General features: G+C 36.7%; 1 pseudogene; it reads right to left on the bottom strand.

Annotated features, from left to right (window-relative positions):
• Positions 1-17,852: 17,852 nt before the first annotated feature.
• On the bottom strand, positions 17,853-18,912 carry LOC137740356 (AP2/ERF and B3 domain-containing transcription repressor RAV2 pseudogene; annotated as a pseudogene).
• Between the last annotated feature and the right edge of the window lie 2,118 nt (positions 18,913-21,030).

Genomic DNA, 21,030 nt, shown 5'->3' with positions numbered 1-21,030 from the left:
TAGATCGTCTGATTTAAGGCTCATTCGTTCTCACGCATTACCCTCAAGCGCACCAATCCACGTTGCTAAAAGTGCCTTGGCATCCACGTACACACGAACCGTCAAATCTAGAGCAAAATAGTTAAAAAATGTGTCTAGACGAACACTTGTAGTAAAACATTCATTTGTAACTAATCACTAGGGTCGTTTTCCAAATCGAGGGGTATGTTGAAAACCTGAATTAGAAAAACCATATCTCTGACCACATCATTTGAATGACGGTTGCCGTTTCGAACCACACTTAGAAATTGACGCCACAATCGCCAAACTCAGAACCTACATTTCTACCTTTACCAATTCCATGCTAAAAGATTGTTCAATCCTCAAGGCCACTTGGAATTCTTTCTAGTAAGTCTGGTAAGCTTGTGAAAGAGTTATGCTCCTAATGTTTATGGGATAATCAATATGAAACTGGGCGCACATTTCAGCTGAGTCGATCCATTGTGATTTATTCGCGGATTTAGAGAGAAATCATGTTGAGAAAGCTAAAAAGAACACTCAAGAAGTTTAAGGGTCAAAACAAGTCCATTAAATCTATAGTATAAGATATTGGGATTGTTTATACAACTCTAATGCTTAAACACGTGTAAGTACCTAACTTGATTAGGTAATAACAATTTGAAAGGTCAAACTTGAAAGTCAGCTGAAAGGTTTCCTGATGATTAAAAAGTAATGTCACAACAGTATTCAAGAGTTCTGCACAAGGTGGAAATAGAACAGGTTGAAAAACATTCAAGTACCTATATGTTTTTTTGCAGAGGTTGTTAGCCACTACGCTTGCACAATCAAAGATGGTACGCGATGAAGCAATCGTAGACATTAACATATTCTATCCATCGCCGCTCATTGAGATTTAGCTTTTTTCGAGTAAAGATAATTAAGAAGTTTGTGAGGTTGATAAGGCTTTGATGCGTTACTCCACGAAGAGGGTGTCATTAGGTTTCCAAGCCAAGATGGTAACCGTTGACTCAAAGTCGTAGGTAGGATGGTTCACTTTGTGCGTTTTCAACCGTTGAGAGACACAAGCGTTACTCGGTCATGCTGCGTCGACAAGCGGCTAAACATTCAATAAAACATCACCTTAGGATTCTAATTTTATCGACGTCATTGAAGAGTGTAAGAACAATGGTCGGGTAAGATGACACTTCAGTTGTTAGAATAGGCAAGGTCGATGTTTGAGGAATTTGGTATAAAGCTGGCTATTGATGTTTAGTAATTTTGACCTCGTTGTTAGAATAGGCAAGAAGGTTATCGTTAAGACAATCACGAATCCGTTGGAAAATGCATGGAATACCCAGTCCATTAGGTTCATAAACGTCGTTGGAACATTTGTCACTCATTAAGAGGCAATGCAATCACCAAAAAACCTTCTGAGAGTCCACATGAATTTCTTTAGTAGAAACAACAAGCCTGAGAAAATTGACTCGATTCCACCAAATTGACACTTGCTAAACTTCGCTTACAACTGGTGCTTCCTAATTTCTCCATATAGGTACAACTCTGCCCATAATACCTAGGGAACCTATGACGCAGAATATCAGTCTGTTGTTGAAAGTCGTCCATCATCCTACTACGTCGCTGATGAGGCACAATCCCGACACAAATTTTTGTACTTCAGATAAGGATGTGACAATTCAAACTGAATAAGGATTAGACAACTGTGCCAAAAGACATCAATACATAGAAGACGTGACAACTAAATGATATTAAGGCCAATAGACTAGTAGAGTAGGAGAATACCCTAAGTATGCTTTGAACCAAACCATGCTCTGATACCAAACTAACATGCCACGCCCGATATCCTCCAAATACTAGGATGGGCACGTGCTGGCCGGCATCCAAGGGCGATGAAGCCATTTTAACATGCATGCAAGTTATGAAGAAAGGACGAACGTAAATAATATATGTAGATTTAAATATAATGAAATATGCAAATGCCGGAATGTGTTCAGAGCATACAACAAATCAAGATTAGTGTGAAAGGAATATTATAAGACAATGAGATTACAAAGAAAATGGGTTTTACACTGAGAGAGGAACTTGAGCTACTGATACGGGAATGCCTCAATGCCGGAATCGTACATCTCGATTCTAATTCCTGAAGAGGGCGCAATAAGGACCAAAGTTTATATTAATAATACTAAGTAAAACCAATTTTCTTTTGAACATACTAACTAGGGGTAGTTTGGTATGGGATCTAAACCGAAAATGGGATCCCAAATCCCAAACCAAAAATTTTTGGGACAAGAATTTGAAGACCAATCCCAAACCAAAATTTTGGTATTCCCAATTTTTGGAATTCCCGAAATATTTTTGGTATTTCGGGATGGTTTGGTATTCCCAAATTTCATACAAACTGAAATAGCAATCATTCATAGAGTTAAATTAACATGAAACCAAAATAAAATAAGTAACCAACCCAAAAACAAAAAAATTAGTTACAAACCTAATATGTTTGAAACCAAAAAATACAATTTTTTGATTTCATGTTAAAGAAATAGACACATTTGTGGGAGATTCGTACATGCAAATGTGGCGATAAAGGGCTATGGTTACTACCTATAGACCACACCAATTATATTGCTACTAGTAGTTAGCAACAATTCAAATGTATAATATATATATATATATATATATATTATTTATTTTCGATTCGGTATGGGATTACTGAAGGATTGAGCAAACAATACCTAATCTCGTATCGAAATTTCGGGATTGGTTTAGCATTTCATCCCAAAAAATTCGGGAATTTTGGTTTGGGATTTTTGGGAATTTTTTCTAGCCTTGATACTAACACCCTGTTTTGAAAACATTATATAATACTACATAGTAGGTGTTTTTGAAAACCCCAACATACCATGAAAACCTTCGTAAAACATGTATATAAAAAATAGTGTTCAATAATAGTAACATAGTCGCCTGAAGGAAAATCCATAAAATCTTTGTAAATCATAAAATAATGTACTTAGCTAGGGGTATCATAGTCGCCCGAAAGCATAACCATCACCCGAACGTGAAGTTGTACGACATTGGGTTACGACAGTGAAGAAATATGGTAGGTCCCATCATCTGAAAGTGAAGTTGTACGACTCTGGGTTACGCCAGAGAAGAAATATACATAACACATCGACACTAACCGTGGATAATGAAGTTGTCTGACACTGGTTTCGCCAGTGAAGCTAAGAGTATGTCATAAATATCCTCAACTGTGTCCTATGGGTATAGACGTATACATACTCAAGTTGTGTGTATGCGCTGTATGAATACCCACTAGATAAGCACCGAAAAACGTAACCAAAATCTCATACTAATTGTAGAATACCAAAACCTCATCATCCAAAATCATAATAAATCCATCATCTGAAATCATAATTTCACATCCATGAATCCATCATATATCGTAAAGTATAAAAAGCCATGGTTCGTAAATCTTTCATAAACATAAATTTAATAAATCATAAATAAATTATGAAATGTAAAACCATGAAACCATGCTTTTCATGAATGCAAGCCTAGCATTTAATAAAAAAGCATGCAATTTAATAAGGGTCCACTCACAGATACTTTGTCGTCGAAGAGCCGTTCAAACTAGGGAGGGCGGGATCAAAACTAACAAATGCACCTAAGCACATAAAGTGATCACTTAGTAAAACCATACTAAAAAGATTGAATCTGGGAAAATGAAGCACGAATTTAAAATCAAGGCGTCGAATTACCCTAAAAGGAGCCCTAGGAAAATTGGTAAAAAGTCAACGGAGACACCGAGCCGGTCAACTACATTAAAACTTCAAATTTTCACTAAACGGATGTCAAAAACAGATTCAGGGCGTCAAAATTAGTCTAGGAGGGTTTCTGAGAAAATTTCGAAAAACTCAACACAAAGTCAACATAGAGTATATTCCAGAGACTATTCTGAGAATATTTCAGAGAATATTCCATCTTTTTCTTCCTCTCTCCGGTCGTTGGAACCGCCATCGGCCAACAGAAAACCTCGCCAGAAATATGGGTTTTTGGTCGAATTTCTGGGAAATTTTTAAAGCTTAATAACTCACTCGTTTCTCAACCAAATTTGACCTATAATATATATCAAAACGAAGATAGGAAATTGTAGAATTTGAAGCCTAATGGTTGCTGGAGATGGTCGAAAAATAGCCTGAAAGGTGATTAGTCCGCAGGAAAACTAGGGAACTCACCAGAAAAATGAAAAACTTTAAACGTCCATAACTTTGTCAATACTCAACAAAATTAAGTGATTAAAATACGAAAATCATACCTCTAAATGAGAAAAACATCTTGGTACCCTCCTTGATGGCTAAATCATCGTGGTTTGGTTGAAAAATGGCTCAAAAGCCAAGGAGGTCGTCGAAAACTGGGTAAACTTTAAACGTTTTATATGGAAATGAAGCTACAAATGAGGAGAACACATTCGTATGACCAAGTGATGGCCGAGGTTGGCCGAAAAAAGCCTGCAAAGTCGCTGGTCAGTCACCGAAGAACTGGGAGAAAATCTTTCACTAGCGGTTTTTTTGGTCATGGTTCAATGATGGTGATTTTTGGGTCGTGAGTGGTGGTGGTTGGTTTTTACTCAATGGGAATGGTCTGATGTATGAAGATTAGGGAGGACGAGAGATATGAAATCTCGTTCCTGGATTTCACTATTGCAAACTACGTATTTGTTTTACGGAGATTTTATATTATTTTTAGGCATTCCTATTAAATTTTATTAATTTAGATTTTAATTAAACTAATTACGAAGTTTGAATTTTGGTCAGTAATCATAAAAAAAATTTGTGGACTTTAAGGGGTCACACTAAGTACATTTGGATAGAGCTTGATCCTACGAACGCGTAGGCAAAAACCGTTCGTGAATCGGAGTTGAAATGAAAAAAATAAAGGCTTAAAAAAAAAAAAAAAAAAAAAAAAAACTGGAAGCTGCTAGATGGCAGTGGGATAGAAGGGAAAAAGAAGAGATGTGGGAGAGAAAAAGGAAGAGGGGACGAATTAGAAAAAGAAGAAATAAGGGAAATGAAAGAGAAGAGAATGAGGGAACTGGACCCTTTTTTTGACCCGCGACCCGACCCGGCTGTATCCATGTTTTCCGATGCCTTTTACGGTGGTTTCTTCGGTGAACTAAAGCCAATCACCACTTGGAAGCGACCTAGCATCCATTCCTCTTCCAATTTCACAAAAAACATGAGTTAATTTGGCCTTGATTTTGTGAAGAACTTGCCAGCGAGTTTGTGGGGTTCACGGCGGCAATCCGTCATTTTTTAGGGTAGTAAAGTTGACCACCACCCCTAATAAACTCTCCTCAACCTTAGGAACAAAGCCCATGCATTGGTTGGGGCATCAAAGTTCGTTTTTACGTCGAGTTGAGAACACCTATTTTTACAGTTTTCGATGGATCCAGGCGTTTTCAGGCCACTTCCTAGCCAAATTGAACTTCAACCCAGGTATGAAAATTATTCCCCTTGACTTGCTCTACATTTTTGTAAAATTTGGTAATTTTTTGGAGTTCGTTGAAAAATTGGGTTTCTGTTTACCTAAAACCGTCGCATGCAGTGGTACGTGGCCAGTGGGCCAACTGTATCTTTGTAGGTTAAATTTGATACCCCGAATCATTATGTGTCATCCAATCGATGAAATCCCGTCGTTTGAGCATATTTTCGTTAGAGACCGCCACTTGATCATTATAACAATCGATGATCTGACTGTTAGATCGTTATCAAATTTTAATATGTTATTATATGTAATATTTGAGGAACTTAGGAATTTACGGATTGAAAATCCGGTGGGCGGATCTTCCTGATTGATTTACTAGGGCTGATTTTGATCAAAACGTTCTTAATCGTTCTTGAATACTAAAATTGGTATTACTAGAGACCAAGTAGGGCTTAGTCAGGCTATATCGGTTAGTGAGCTATCCCAGGTAATATATATCTTAGTCTACGTGTATGGGACACCTTATTGTAATATAGATGTGAATTTATCTTCTTGATAATATGAATGATATGTATGGTAACTATTATGACAATGTGAGCTTAGAATCCTATTAGAAGTATTTCGGAGAACTTGTATGCTTGTGTGACACGTTAGTTAGTAGTCATGAAAAGTTGATAAGGCAGGTGCTTATGTTGTAACTCATAAGGGTTAAGGGGTATGTTATGTGTTGAATTTACTGCACCATGTAGCAGTGGTACATGGATGGTCCTGCTTGATATATCTGCGATAGAGGACCATACATATTTCAGGGGTAATCATGCTTGGTATATACGTGATGGGTGATCATTGCATGTATGATTAGGCTATGCTTATGGTTTTAATTGGTATATCCACAATGGGGGACCATACGCATTCTAGGAATGATCATGCTTGGTATATCCGTGATAGGTGATCACTACCTAGAGCTATAGGATACAGTAATGTTTGGTATATCCACGATGGGTGATCATCACCTACACGATTAGACTATGCTTATGGTTCTGCTTGGTATATCCGCAATGAAGGACCGTACGCATTCTAGGTGTGATTATGCTTGGTATATCCACGATGGGTGATCACTACCTAGAGCTATAAGATACAGTCATGTTTGGTATATCCGCAATGGAGGACTGTTAGGGGTGATCATGCTTGGTATATTCACGATGAGTGATCACTGCCTACGTTATTAGACTATGCATATAGTTCTGTTTGGTTTATCCGTAATAGAGGACCATATGCATTCCAGGAGTGATCATGCTTGGTATATCCGTGATGGGTGATCATGACCTAGAGTTAGGATGTGGTCCTGCTTGGTATATCCGCGATGGTAGACCATATGTATTTTAGGGGTGATCATGCTTGGTGTATCTGCGATGGGTGATCCTTGCCTGCACACTTAGATTATGCCTATGGTTCTACTTGGTATATCCACGATTAGGGACCATACGCATACTAGGGGTGATGAGGATTAGTTGTACTTGGAACATTTCGGTAGGTGCCATGTTTTAGTTAGATTCCATCGAGTGGTACGGAATCCTCGCTCTTGCTCATTTCCATAAAGTTAGTCTGGAACCTAGATTTGAGTGAATGAGGATTAACCACAGTAGACCTTGTGAATATAAATTAGATTTATCATGTTATTACTTATAATCCAAGTAAGGAATTATGTAGAGTTCTTTAATTGAATTCGTGAAATGATATGTTATTTCATTGATTGATTAACGTAGTTAGATGTTAATATCGTGCATCTTTGATTCATGGAATTGATTAATTGACATGATTGTGGAATGACGTTGGATATGATTGTTATTATTATGATTAGATTAGTTGATCAATGTGGCTTGAGAATAATATTGTGCCTTGTTGGTTCTTTGATATGTTACATGTTGTGGATCTAGTACCATGTTGAAAACATCGTGATTTATATGATGGATGGAATGTAAATCTTGAATGTCTTGTGGGTATGTTATGTAGCCCTGAATCTAGTAATTCATGCATGTAAAGTCCTAATAATTGATTGAGGAATGCTATGCCTTCTTGTTAGAACGCATTAGGATAAATGTTTGAGTTTAGTGAATGGTGAACTACGAATGGCTTGATCCCTTCTTAGGGTACTTAGGTAGTCTAACGCAAAGGTTAGATGCAACCATGAAATAAAAGAAAATGACCGCATGGTTAGATCATTGATTGTGTTTTGGGTCTTGTCTCGGAGGCGAGACATGACAGATAAACAGGAATGTGATGACGTCACGTGTTGATCTTGGACGTATGTCGGGATTGGGGTGTGACAAGAGAGGTATGAGGGAAGAGAGACAAAGTTTGTAGTAATTGAAAATATAAATAGAGAGGGAGGGAAGAATATCCAAAAAAAAGAGGGAGGGGAATAAGGGACACTGGACGAATATGTGGGCCCAAGTGGCTCATAAAATAAAATTATGAAATATGAAACGGGAAAATATCTACGAACCTAAGATTGAAATGCCCTCAACGTTTCAAAATTTGTAACGTTTTCCTTATAGCTCCAAATTTAATTCTGTTTGTGCCTATGTGTTCATAACAACAAGTACTATGAGAATACACTAATAGAATAGGTTATACGTCTCCCGATATGAGGGTCAACGAAAGTCTACGATTTCACCTCAAAAGGCATTTTCGTAAATTCACACTTTAAAATATAAAACCGTAAAATTAGGGATGGGTTGTTACATTTTCCCTGTCTAATAACACATGAGAAGGGAATGTTATTATTGCACTAAAGAAAAGTAGAAGGGCCACATCAAGGCACATTCTTTTTTCGCTATCAACATAGTACGACCATCTCCAACCGAAACGGTTAAATATAGCCTCGTCCAGAGTTATAACCTTGTAAGAAATTATATTTAAATGAATAGTGTCATGCTATATTTATATACCATCTCCAATCGAATGAGTCAAAACATAGTCCTTCAACAATTTTTTTATTTTTAAGTTTGTTCTTTAACTTTATTGGTGAATTGAATTAACTACCATATTAAAATAAGGTTGTCCGAACATATCTTGGGTGCCACTAATCGTTTTGAATGTGAGAAATAGTGTCAGGCATCCCTTAACCAAACCACGCACATTGGTACCCTGAAATCCTCTCTCTTTTATTTATGATTTTATCTGGGTTGGTGTCCCACTTTGAACTTTGGAGCACCAAAACCGGTCAGAAACCAGTATAGCAATTAAAGTTGAGCCTGTTGAGGTCAAAAATCATAAAGAGACAATTATAAACTATAAAGAGGTGCATGCATCCTTCCTTCCCCATTTCATAAAGCACCATGCGTGTGGTGTCACCCCTCCCCTCCACCCATAGTCCCCATCACCCACATCAGCCCATTTCATAAAGAACCGCACCTTGAAAACCGGAAACCTTTTTTTTTTTTTTTCTTTCCTTTTCCTCATCATCTTCGTTTTCTTTCCGTTTCCTCTTCTTCTTCTTCTTCTTCTTCTTCATTTTCTATTTTCCCTTTGTAAATTCTCCCCTTTGTTTTTTGTTTCCTCTTCTTTTGTTTTGCGCTATAAGTTCATCTTCTTTGATGGATTTTCGAGAGGGGGAGTTGCAACAGCTAAGAAAGTCGTGGTGCACATAGAGAGGGAGTCAAGGCGGCAATAAAGCTTTTGCGATTCTGGGTATGTTTGGAATTTCTTCCTAAGAAACCATTTCACTTCGCCTAGACCTCCGACTAGACAGCCGCCTAGATTGCCCAATCCGCCTAAGAGTGCCTAGGCGGATGCCTAACAGCTCCCCGATTTTTCTTAACAATTTAGACCTAATCGAATCGGCACACCTACGCCCAGCGCCTAGGCGTTGCCTATGCTTAAGCCACTTTTTAGAGCACTGGAAATTCCATAGGTATATATAGAAAAAAAAATTAAAAAAGAATTAAAATTTTTGTTTTTAACTTCCGTCTGATAGCTAACTTCTACGAAAACCAAAAGGTAACAATTATCAAATTGAAAATGTTATTTTGATTCTTTCGAGCAGCCCACACTGATACTTCTTTTCTAAAACAATATGTGGAAATAGTTTTAACATGTTGATCATGCTTGAGTCCATCTCATCCATTGGATTACATTGTAGAGAATGGCAAAATGGGGCTTGGCGTGGGGCTGAAAGTAGCCAGCCCGTTAGCCTTTTGACCAACTTTTGGCCTGGTAGCTTCTACGCATTGATGTGGAATCGTGGATAGGTGTTCAATTCCACTCGGCATCTTTGTTATCCATGCACAGTAATTGTGAGGGAGGGAGTTGAGGGTCTTTGGCTGTCCAGTGCGCCCCCGGTCCAGTCCGGTCATGTCCTGTTCACCACTTTGACTAATCACTCTGTCACCCACCCGCCTCCACCACCATTCCACTCACCCCACCCTCATCCTCTCTCTGATTTCTGATCTTCTGATCCTGCCCTCTGCCACCGTTCCCTCTCTCTATCTCCCCAATAACTAATCCCATCTGGGCAAATCCTTCACCATCATTCCAATTCGCCCTAAAACCAGCGACTACCATCGTTTCACTTTTCACTGATGCCACGCTCATTCCCCGCGCGTCCACTAGCCACCCCCGTTCCATCCTTAATAATTTCTCAAATCGTACTATATAGTAAGAACAGGAAGTTGAATCGAATTGGGTTCGTTGGATTGGAATTGGAGTCAGTCCCTCATCCGTCAGCGGTTGCGATCTCTCTCAATTCCGGCGGAAGAAATGACGATGAAATGAAGAAGCGACAGTGCTGGCAACCAGAAGAAGACGCCTTGATGCGATGGGTCAAAAGAGTGGAGCCTCGCCTCCCAGTGGATGGGGAAGCTCCTCTTCCATGACCCGGAGTCCTGCCTGGATCGATGGAAGAACTATCTGGAGCCGGGCCTGAAGAAGGGCTGACCTCGGAAGAGCAAGCCCTCGTCGTCTCCCTCCAGGCCAAGCATGGCAACAAGTTGAAAAAGATCGTTGCCAAGCTCCCTGGTCACACCCCCAAGCGCCTCGGTAAGTCGTGGGAGGTATTTAAGGAAAAGCATATCAAGTTGCAGTCTCAAAGGCAAAAGAACAAACACTTTCTGTTCAGTGAGCCTGACGTTGTCTCCCTCCGATCTCGACCCAGACCCGACCTGTTTTCATCAAATGGGCACTCTGATTCAGCTGTGCAAGGAGGTGGATGAGGGGAGGCAGAGCTGGATGCAGCAGAAGAATGAGGCAATGTGGCGGCTGAGCAGGCTGAAGCAGCGGCTGGAGTCGGTGAAGGGAAGGAAGCGGACGGAGGCGGTGGAGAAATCGAGGCGAAGATAAGGTGTTTGAGAGAGGATGAGGCGGCGTTCGTGGGGAGAATCGAGAGGGATTACAGCCAACAGGGAGGAGCGGAGCGGAGAATGCTGCAGAGGGAGGCGGAGGGCAATGAGGCCAAGTTGGTAGAAGCTTTTGATGCGGCAAGCACGTGAAGCTAGCGAAGCTTGTGGGGCGGGTTGCGGTCAGGGTTTATAATCATGGTTTTAGCAGTAAACGAAGTTAATTAGAATCTAATTATGTGGTTTGGTTTTGTTTTGGAATTTTACCTAAATTAATACTATCCTCAACTTGTCAGCTTTCTTTTCTTCAGTTATTTTGTTTTGTGTATTTCAATAATTTTGAGATTCCTACAAATCTCTTAATTGAAATCGTTTTTTCCCTAAAGATTATTTTTAGAAAAAAAAAATTGTGTAAGTTGAATACCATTTAGTCATTTGTACGTGTAGAACAAATAACGATTTTTGTTTTAGTCCATAAGAAAGGCCAAAAGTTGGTCGGAGGTCATCGGAAAATGGCATGAAAGCGACAGGCTCGATTTTGAGTTCTCCGTTTTCATCGGTTTCGAAGTGGATTTGGGCATGCAAGCTCAAACCTATGGCCTAGGGGTAGTAGGAAGTCGTCCTACACCTTCAAACTCAACCACAACAAGAAGTTTTTGTTGGGTTTAGCTTGGAAAAACCTACAACTCGCCAAAAAACATGGTGGGTTAGGAAAACGTCCATGCGTTCACCAACACATGCATGCATGCATGAAACCTAACCTTGAGAAAGATCGTCAAAGCTTACTGAGATAGAAGTGGTTTGATTGGTCGGTTCCGTCCAGATACGTAACGAAAAGTTTATATTTTTTACAAGCTAACCACGGCCACAAGGTTTTGGATGAGTTGCAGAGATCATTAGGAAGCTTTTGGGTGAGTTTGTGAAATTTTTAGGAGTGGTGTGGTGGCGTTTTGGAGTGTTGCGGAGTGGAGGGTGAGGAGAGAGTGACGGGAGAGAGCTGGAAGAGAGAGAGAGAGCTGGAAAAGAGAGAGAGAGAGAAAAGAGAACCGGCTAAAAAGAAAAAGAAAGAGAGGGAGAGAGGCTAAGTGAGGGGAAAAGGACAAAAAGTGAATGAGAAGTATGATGTCTTATGGAATGAATGAGAGGAATAGGTTTTTAAAAAGTAATTTTAACGGAAAAATCTTAGTATTGTTTTTTTTAATAAAAAATTATATTTTTATATTAAAAAACTAATTTGAATACTATTCATTTTATTTTTTAATTTACCATTTTATGTAAATTTGATACTGTTTATTTTAATAAAAAATTATATTTTTATATTAAAAAATTAATCTTAATACTATTTATTTTATTTTTTATTTAATCATTTTATCGTAATAAGTGCATGCTTTCATCCTGCACAAGATCCCACTCACACACTCAAATCTAATAAAATATTGATTAAAACTAACTTGTTTTTCTTTAATCAAATCAGTCAACTCATGCCAGTTTTTACACTGCACGAAGACTAATTTCTGTTCCAAACACATGCAGTGGTGCACACTGCATAAGATTGTCTCAAGTATTTTTACACAATTTCGAACGTACCTTATTGGTATAATTCTGAATTAAATTCCATATGCGGTTACGCGTTTATAAAAATAAGTACCGTTTAGAAATAGTAAAATAAGAGTGAAAAAGTGAAAGAAAAATTGAAATTCATGTGGAAGGCTTACGGTGGCATCTCAGGAATATTTTAGAAATTTCATTGCTACGGAGAATAAAATACAATAAATCTTGAAATGGAATGTCACACACTACATTTGGATAAGGGAATTAACTTAAAATTTGGACAAAAGCGAGAATTTATAAATTTACGTGCACCAATTCTTTAATTTGGATTATAAAAAAATTGAATTTAAAATTTTCGCATGAAAAAAAAAATTTAGAATTTGAAACCTCGAATTTCTAAGTTTAAATTTAATATAAATAGTTGTCATTTTCCTAATTTCAATGAGTGAGAATTTGGGACTATCACCGCCCACCATCATAGCCATCATGCGTCAATGCCAATGCCACTACCTACCGTTATCACCACTATCGCCACCACCCATCATCATCGCTAGTTCGCTACCATCTCCACCACCACTACTAGCACATTTCTTAACTACTATCTCTCATCTACATATTAACAACTATTGCACATTAAATTTCATCTTTTTTAAGTTAACTAAAAAAAAGAATGTTCACAAGTTTTAAAAATTAAAATTCAGCCATTTCAATTTTTTGTTAATTTAAAATTCTTTAACAATTTCATCATCTAAACGAAATGCAGATGAAAATGTGAAAATGCGCTCGTTGAAATAACTGAAGTATCCTTGATTGCAATGCATGACAGTGGTCGCGTAGGGTCTCTGTTTAGAACCCGGCATCGTATGGTTTTTAATGCACTCTCTGTTCCTTTTATAATAAATTGGTTGTTTGGGCCGATTGAGTAGTTAATTTATGTAGAGCCTCCCGAATGTGCTTGTTGATCCTAGTTATTTCGTTAGTGAACTCCCGGTTCCAGGCGCAAAGAAAAATATAATACCCTTGGAAACTCATTAGATTATTGGCTTATATGTCAAAATGGTCTATGTGTTAGTTATTTGGTTAATTTAGTCTTCATGTTTTCAATGTGGACAATTTAATTATTGTGTTTGTCTCTATTGGTCAATTAAGGATATTTCATTTAATCACTGTTAATATTACAACCATTATAGAATTTTTTTTTTCTTTCAATTAACTAGAAAGAAATATAATTCCAAGATAAAAATAAAAAATAAAAAAAATTAAACAAACCCATCTTGCCATCCGCCTTGTCCTTGATCCAAACCTCAACCCTAGCCACACATGCTTGCAACTAGACGAACACGTCTCTAGGTCCACCTCGACCCCACTTATCACCATAGTCTGTAGAAAATTAACTCTGACCACCTCATCTTCGGCTGTGTAATCGAGTAACAGACTGCAATTGAGAGAGCCATACATTTCTCTTTCTCTTTATTTAATTAAAATTTTATAGAAAAATGAAAACCAATGAGAAATAACACATATAATAGATAAAACTTCCAATCTGGAAGATTGTTAAGGTTGTGACATTAAAAAGAGGGTTGGGGAAGAAAATTGGGAGAGGAGAGAACTTTAGGGAGGTGGTGGAGTTGGAAGGAGATTAAATATTTTTTTTTAAAATTTTATGAATAAATTTATAATAATTTGGCTAATGGAAATAAACTTTAGAATTAAATTGGCCAAATTAAAAACAGAGAAACTAAATTGGCCAAAGTGAACCATTTTGACATATAAGGTTAGATTATTTGTGGGTAGGTTTGCATAAAGGGACATGACAACCATAATTGCCCAGAAGACCACAACTTTATAATCTTTACCCAGAAGAAAAAAAAAAGTAAATAGACCATTCCAAGACCAAATACATTGAACACATGTCCATATCATTCCCAGCTGAACAAAAAATGTTTAAACATATTCTAATACTACCAAGTAGAAACAAATTAGTAGTAGCTTGCAAGACCAAATCGAAGAAAATCCAACAAAATAAAGTGTTGCATAGTAGAAAGGCTAGGCAATCTGTAAGTACACATGATTTGTTCATGTAATTTCATACTAGCCTTCATGCACGTGCTCACGCGCGTGCATAAGCTATTTTTTGAATTATGGCATGCTACGCACGATTTATACATTTTAAATATATTTTTATGAGTAAATTGACAAAAGAAAAGTCAAATATTTGAAGTGAATGAATAATCTTAGGTCATGCTAAAAGAAACTCCTCATAAACCAATTAAAGCAATTGAATCTACATAATAAAATCGGTCTCTATTGAATTTATATTAATAATAGAGAAAATAATATTTAATAAACAACTAATTGAATCACATTATTGCTAACTTATAATGAGGCTAAGCTCACCCCCTCCCCCTTAATGTAGATAATATCGTTTGTTAAAAAAATAATCATTTGACAACTAATTTAATCACATTATTATCCGCATGCAAAATAACTTTTTTATAACCGGCATTACACGCCTCTTAAAATATTTTGAACGTGTTTTAGAAGTAAAGAAAATAATATTTAATGAACAACTGATTGAATCATATTATTGTTAGCCTATTGTGAGGTACTAATTATAAATCATGTGGGGCAAGTTACAAGGCAACCAACTTTGAATGCAATTGCAAATGAAGTAGTTTCACAGGGACCTCAGATGGTTTACAATCCTATTGCAAGTGAAGGCGGTTCAGAAGTATCTCATAGGGTTATCAATCCTACTTTCATTTCGGAAGGGTCACAAACTACGTCATTGATAGCAAGGATATGCCAAACGGTCAAGCTTACTGCTCCGAGAGCAAGGATGTGGAAGCCATAAATTTAACTAATAATTTGTCTACAATATGTTAAATGCTGGATGACTTTTGTGATCGCTGCCTTGAACTTTAGAAAATGGCAGATAATTATGTTTTGTAAGCAATGCCTTCAACTTTAGCAATTGGCAGCGCTAATTGTGTGTTTGTATGCGCTGCCTAGAACTTTAGTAAATGGCAATTTATTTTGTGCAGTTGGTTGATGATTTCGTAATGCCACATTAAATGTTAATAAAATCGTTATTTGTTATTGTTCTATTATGTATTTAGGATGATTCAAGTTTTCTTTCATATGTATATTGTGATTTGGGGAAAAACTGGCGGGAAATGATTTAGGGGAGAAGGGATAAATGAAATAACAGATAAAAAACGAACTTACCCTCAAAACTAATTTAAAAGTAGATGAATTTTTTCAAATATGACGGTGAAGGGTTAATTGACTGATTTAAAATAGTTTAGGGGGTTAATTTACCACAAAAGAGAAGTATTCACTATAAAGTTTGATGGCTAAAGAGTTGCTAATGCTCAACTCAGTTAAGTCTGAGTAAGGTATTAAGCATTATATTTATAAATGATGATTTACATGAGTTAGTTACAAGGAGTCTTATCTCCTATTACAAAATTGAAATATACATGAGATAATAGAAATAAGGGGAAACTTGATATAGATCCAATTTTTTGAGCTAATAGTAGGAATAGTCCAATTTTCTTAAATCTTATTATTTTATTATCAATAATTATCTCTTAAATGATAAGATTTATTATAAAAATCAAATTTCTTCTTAATTATCTCTTTGATTATTTATTTATTTTGTTCTTTCTTGTTCTTTATCCCGTTTTAAACCCTATTTATAGAATTTAGTTTTTATTTTTATAATCAACCTATATCATAGGTTAATTATATTTATCTACCTATATGACAGATTCTTTTTTATAATCAAGTAAGATTCATGTGTCTTACTTGTAGATATATTATGTTGTTTCTACCTTTTAGTTAAGTTTCATATCTTACTTATAGGTATGATATACATTCATATATTTGTTACTTGAGTTAGGGTAGAATGATTTGCAGATAGATTTATGTCAATATATATATATATATATATATATTTGTTATAAGACATTAATTATATTTTTTGGGGTTGAAAATTCATAATATTAGAAGATTTTAATTGATTTTTAATATTTTTAGAAAATATAAAATGAGCATTAAAAAAATAAATACATATAATTAGGTAATTGGACTCACTCCTAAAAACCATCTATGTTTTTGAACTTGGATCTAAAAGCCCCTATAAATAATTATAAGTTGAAGAGTTGGAGATAAATCCCAACTCTTCCAGGAGTATATTCGACAAAGCTGTTGCAGCAGATTTGAGCGGGAAGGGTTGTTTGAGATATTTGAAAAATCATGGCTTATCAGCAATAGTTTAGGGGGTCAAATGACAGTTTACTTATGTGCATAGTTAGTCATAAACTTAGGGTACATTTGTTTCACCAGACTATCTCAGACTGGATTAAGTTCAGGAATTAAGTTGGATTAGCTTGACATAGACTAACTAGTATAAGAATAATTGAGCGTTTAATACATTATCAGACTAAGTCACGAACTAAATTATTTTTGAAATCTAAATATTTTTTGTCATTTTTTAATGGGAGTTTTAACGAAAAGCTCGCGGTACTGTTCACTTTAAGGAAAAACCACATTTTTACACTAAAAAGTCAATCCTGGTACTATTCACCTTACCCTTTATTTTGTCCTTGTTATTAAAACTCAAAGTTTTCAAGTCATTTTCATTAGTTTTCCGTTTTTTAATTTCTCTCCCCCTCTTTCTTATCCTTTCCAAATGCTTCTTGTTCCTTTCTTTTTTCTTTTTTTTTTTTGGTCATAGCTTCTCCGTTTGTTTCTACTCATTCCTTTTCTTTTTCCGTCCTTTTCAAAGTTAGGAACTGGGTACAAGTCGATGAATTCCAACTAGATAAAAGATTTACCGATCGAAGCAGGCGTTAAAGTTGCAGATGGTGTGGTCGAGCGCGAACACGCAGATCGGCGTCGGCCTCGAGCTTTGGGTGAATGCCAATTTGGATTCGCTTACCTAGAGAGGCACCATGGCAGTCGAGCAGGACGAGGAGAGAGGGAGAGAGTGTGGTAGTCTGGTGGTGTGATTTCGTTGGATTGAGTACAGAAAGCAAGCAATGAGAGCAGGAGAGTAGAGAGCAAACGAAGGGAGGGAGGTCTTACCAGTACCATGGTTATTAGGGGTCTCGCTAAGACCTCCTAACGAAGAGGTTTGTCCATGCAAGTTCCCTTTAGTCTCATTAGTTGAAATCCCAACACGGAACAAACATGGGATTAGACTAAGAAATAATCCATCTAGTCAAGTGATTGTTAATGAGGCCAAACAATCACATTCTTATGGTGCACAAAATAAACATTGCTTATAACAGAAGATTTGAAATCTTGATTGAAGCAACAGTTCCTAAAATGCTAATAGAATTCATCTTTGAGCAGAGTACATTACTTCCTTATTTTATTAAATATGACTCAGAAATAAACTTTCTTTCATAGGATTTTTCTAAATTTATCATGTCTCACTAAGTCACTTAAAATGACTCTTTTTGGTATTTTTGCAACAATTAAAAAGCATATATGACAACCACACATGTTTCCACGATCTTCTCCCTTGCCTTGTGCTCAAATTTTCCATTTCTGTTTGAAAGTAGCAATAAGACACTCCACTACTGGAACCGAGGCCCGGTAGAAGGTTGTATGTTAACTCCGAACAATCTCACCATTCCATCATCTTGAACCGCCCCTAAAGGCTCACCAACCCTACTATGCATCTCCCTGATCCCCGACACATCGACGTTTCTTGGTCTACAGTCAATGAACATCTTCTTATCCTCCCCTACTGATCTCTCAAACCTCACAACATCACCAGCTTTCAGCTTCTTCTCCTTCACAAAGCGAATCCACCCTTTGCTCAACACATAGCTCTGACTACTACTCCAATAACAATACCCAAACCTCCACACATTACCCACCTCATCCTCAAATTTCAACAACACCCCTTTACCAAACCCTACACTCAGATGAACCTGAAAATGCTTCTCGGCATGTTGTTTTGGTATAACCATGCGGTTCAATCTCCCTACATCGCTTGGTGTTGCCACTTTCTCGAAAAGCAACTCCCTCTCGCTACTACATGTGTCCATTAAATCAAGGTGACACTTCATACGCTTTCCGCCGGCATCAAGGCCTAGGGCACCACCATTGTACAGCTTATGCTTGTACATCTCGAGCTCGTTGGCATAAGAATGTTTTCGAAGCATGTCAACAATCTCAGCCTTGGAATGGGACTCCAAGAAAAGAGCCTCCGTGACATCAAATTCGTAGGGTGTCATTTGGTTCCGACTGAAATTTGTGATGGCATCAAGACCCCGGAACTTTAGCGAAGCAATGTTGTAGGTTTTAGCAGCTTCTTCTTCATCATCGAAGGTTCCCAACCACACACGATGACTCTTCTCGTATATTTGAGCTCCCCATCTGCCATTTGACTGGGGCACTACTCCTTTGTAGCCAGAAGAAGGCAACTTGTTTGAACTTGCAGCCCTTGCTCCAGTCACTGGTGAGTAGTCCCTTGTGCTTCTATTCCAGCAACTCATCAAATCCATTAGTTAATTAATCTTACTGAATTTAGATATTGCACACACAAAAATAGAGTAAAATGAGTGGAGAATGTGCAGTGAAGGTTTTCTAGCGAGGGTATTGGGATCGGAAGAAGAGAGAACGAGAATCAAACTCTATTTCTAGGGTAATTTGATCTGTGGGAAGAAGATGATGCGAATAACCGGTCGGACTTCCACACTCTAAAGTTTGATTAGTTCGTATTTCTTCAGAATTGAGATTCTCGCAAACTGACCTACAAAGATGAAAATGAAACACTGTTTTTAGGGTTTGTATTTGGATTCGCATGAAGTGGAGAACTAGAACCAGAGTCTTTTTCTGTGAACTTGGTTCAAAAGGTTGAAGGTAGGCTGGACCAATCGCCGTTCTAATTTATATAATTATAGAAGTGTGTGATGTTAAAAATAGGGATATGGTATTCACACACCTTTTTTCACTTCTGTCATATTCTTTATTAATTTATACCCTTTGATCTTCTTTAATTCAATCGATCCGACAATCACAAATTAAAAAAGTGAGTATGAAATAAAAATAGATGCGTAGATAACACATTACTAAAAATATTGGTTGTGAGCCGATGTAATAATAGTAAAACCCACTTTAGCAAGTGGGATGGTTTCAAAAAGAATTTTACATTATTTTATTGAAACTTTCCTGTTATATATGCCTTACCTGATACGATCTAAAACGAAATAGAAAATAAAAGACTGCTTCTAGAAATTAGAATTCCTTCTTCTCACCTCCTTCTAATAATCGTGTGTGTTAAATGTGGGAAAGGGGGATTTTACCAGAAGGAGCTCACTGTAAGTCCTATTTAGATCTAATAATGCATTGTCATTATATGAAAAAGGAATTATACATACACTATTAAATCAGACGCCAATTGACTTATTCTATTTAAGTCATTTTCGTTAGAGGAGTAGTTGAAATTTCAGAGGCTGGATGTGTCCTATGTGAAATTCACTAACATATCCTTTGTCCAACACTTTGGCACGTTATTCCAGTTTGGCTGTATTGCGTCTGCATCTTTTGGACAAGCTTCAGTTAGAGGAATTACTGTTAACTTTGTTTTCCATGAACCCAACTGAAATAAAGTGCATAATTAGATTGTGATCCTTAATAAAATTTGTTTCTCATTAAAATCAGGTGTATATGAAGAAACTTAAGGTTCCATCATAAATCCAATTGGTAATATGACGAGTAGCTCAACTACTTATAAACTCATACAATGTTCCTTCCACCAATGTGAGATTCATTCTCAACACATCTCCTTATGTGTGACAAATTTTTAAGTCTAACACTAAACAACACAACGGAGTGACATGAAGCGTTTGTTGCTGTTTGACTCACATGTGGGATAACTTGGCTCTGATTCCATAAAGAAGGTTGGGCTTCCACATAAAACCAATTGATAATATGAGACGTAGCCCAACTATTTATAAGCTCATGCAATGTCTTTCCTCCGATCAATGTGGAACTGATTCTTAACAATATAAGATTGAATATTGAATTTGATCGTTTTCGTAAAAATTAGTTCTTCACTTAGTACTATGGTCTATTGATATTCATTTTCTCTTATAAGTGAGAGGTTTTAAGTTCAATTCTTGTCAAAAGCGATTTTGAACCAAATTATTATGGTTAGTCCAATGTGAGACTTAATCTATTCCCGACCCTTAGTGTAGATAATATCGTATGTATTAAAAATTAGCTAATTATTATTGACTTTTTAAGTTTGTTTTCTTTTGCATTTTATTAAACCGATTCTTAATTAACGTGTGCATTTTACAAGTTCATATATAGGTCCTAATAAATATACTAGGTTTCCATATAATACGAGCTTTTGCTCATACAATGTTAGAGGTATCAAATGATATCGTGGCTAAGATTTTGAGAAGAAGAATAACTTGTTCAATTCAAAACCATCTTTCTTCAGATATTCATATCAAAAACCAGAATTCATGCCAATAGATTCTTCCTCTTGTATTTTTTACATTGTGCACTTGTGTATTTTTATGTGAATTTCTTTCCCTATTTATGGACCTATATTTATGCCCCTATATATATTATATATAGTTTCAATATTCATCTGTCTATCTATATATCTATACCTATGTATTTTTGTATA

The sequence above is a fragment of the Pyrus communis genome, chromosome 9, assembly GCF_041283825.1.
Source record: "Pyrus communis isolate YQ-2024b chromosome 9, ASM4128382v1, whole genome shotgun sequence".
In the NCBI taxonomy this organism is placed as follows: domain Eukaryota; kingdom Viridiplantae; phylum Streptophyta; class Magnoliopsida; order Rosales; family Rosaceae; genus Pyrus; species Pyrus communis.
The sequence above is the reverse complement of the archived record's forward strand: the minus strand, read 5'-3'. Positions and strand labels throughout refer to the sequence as shown.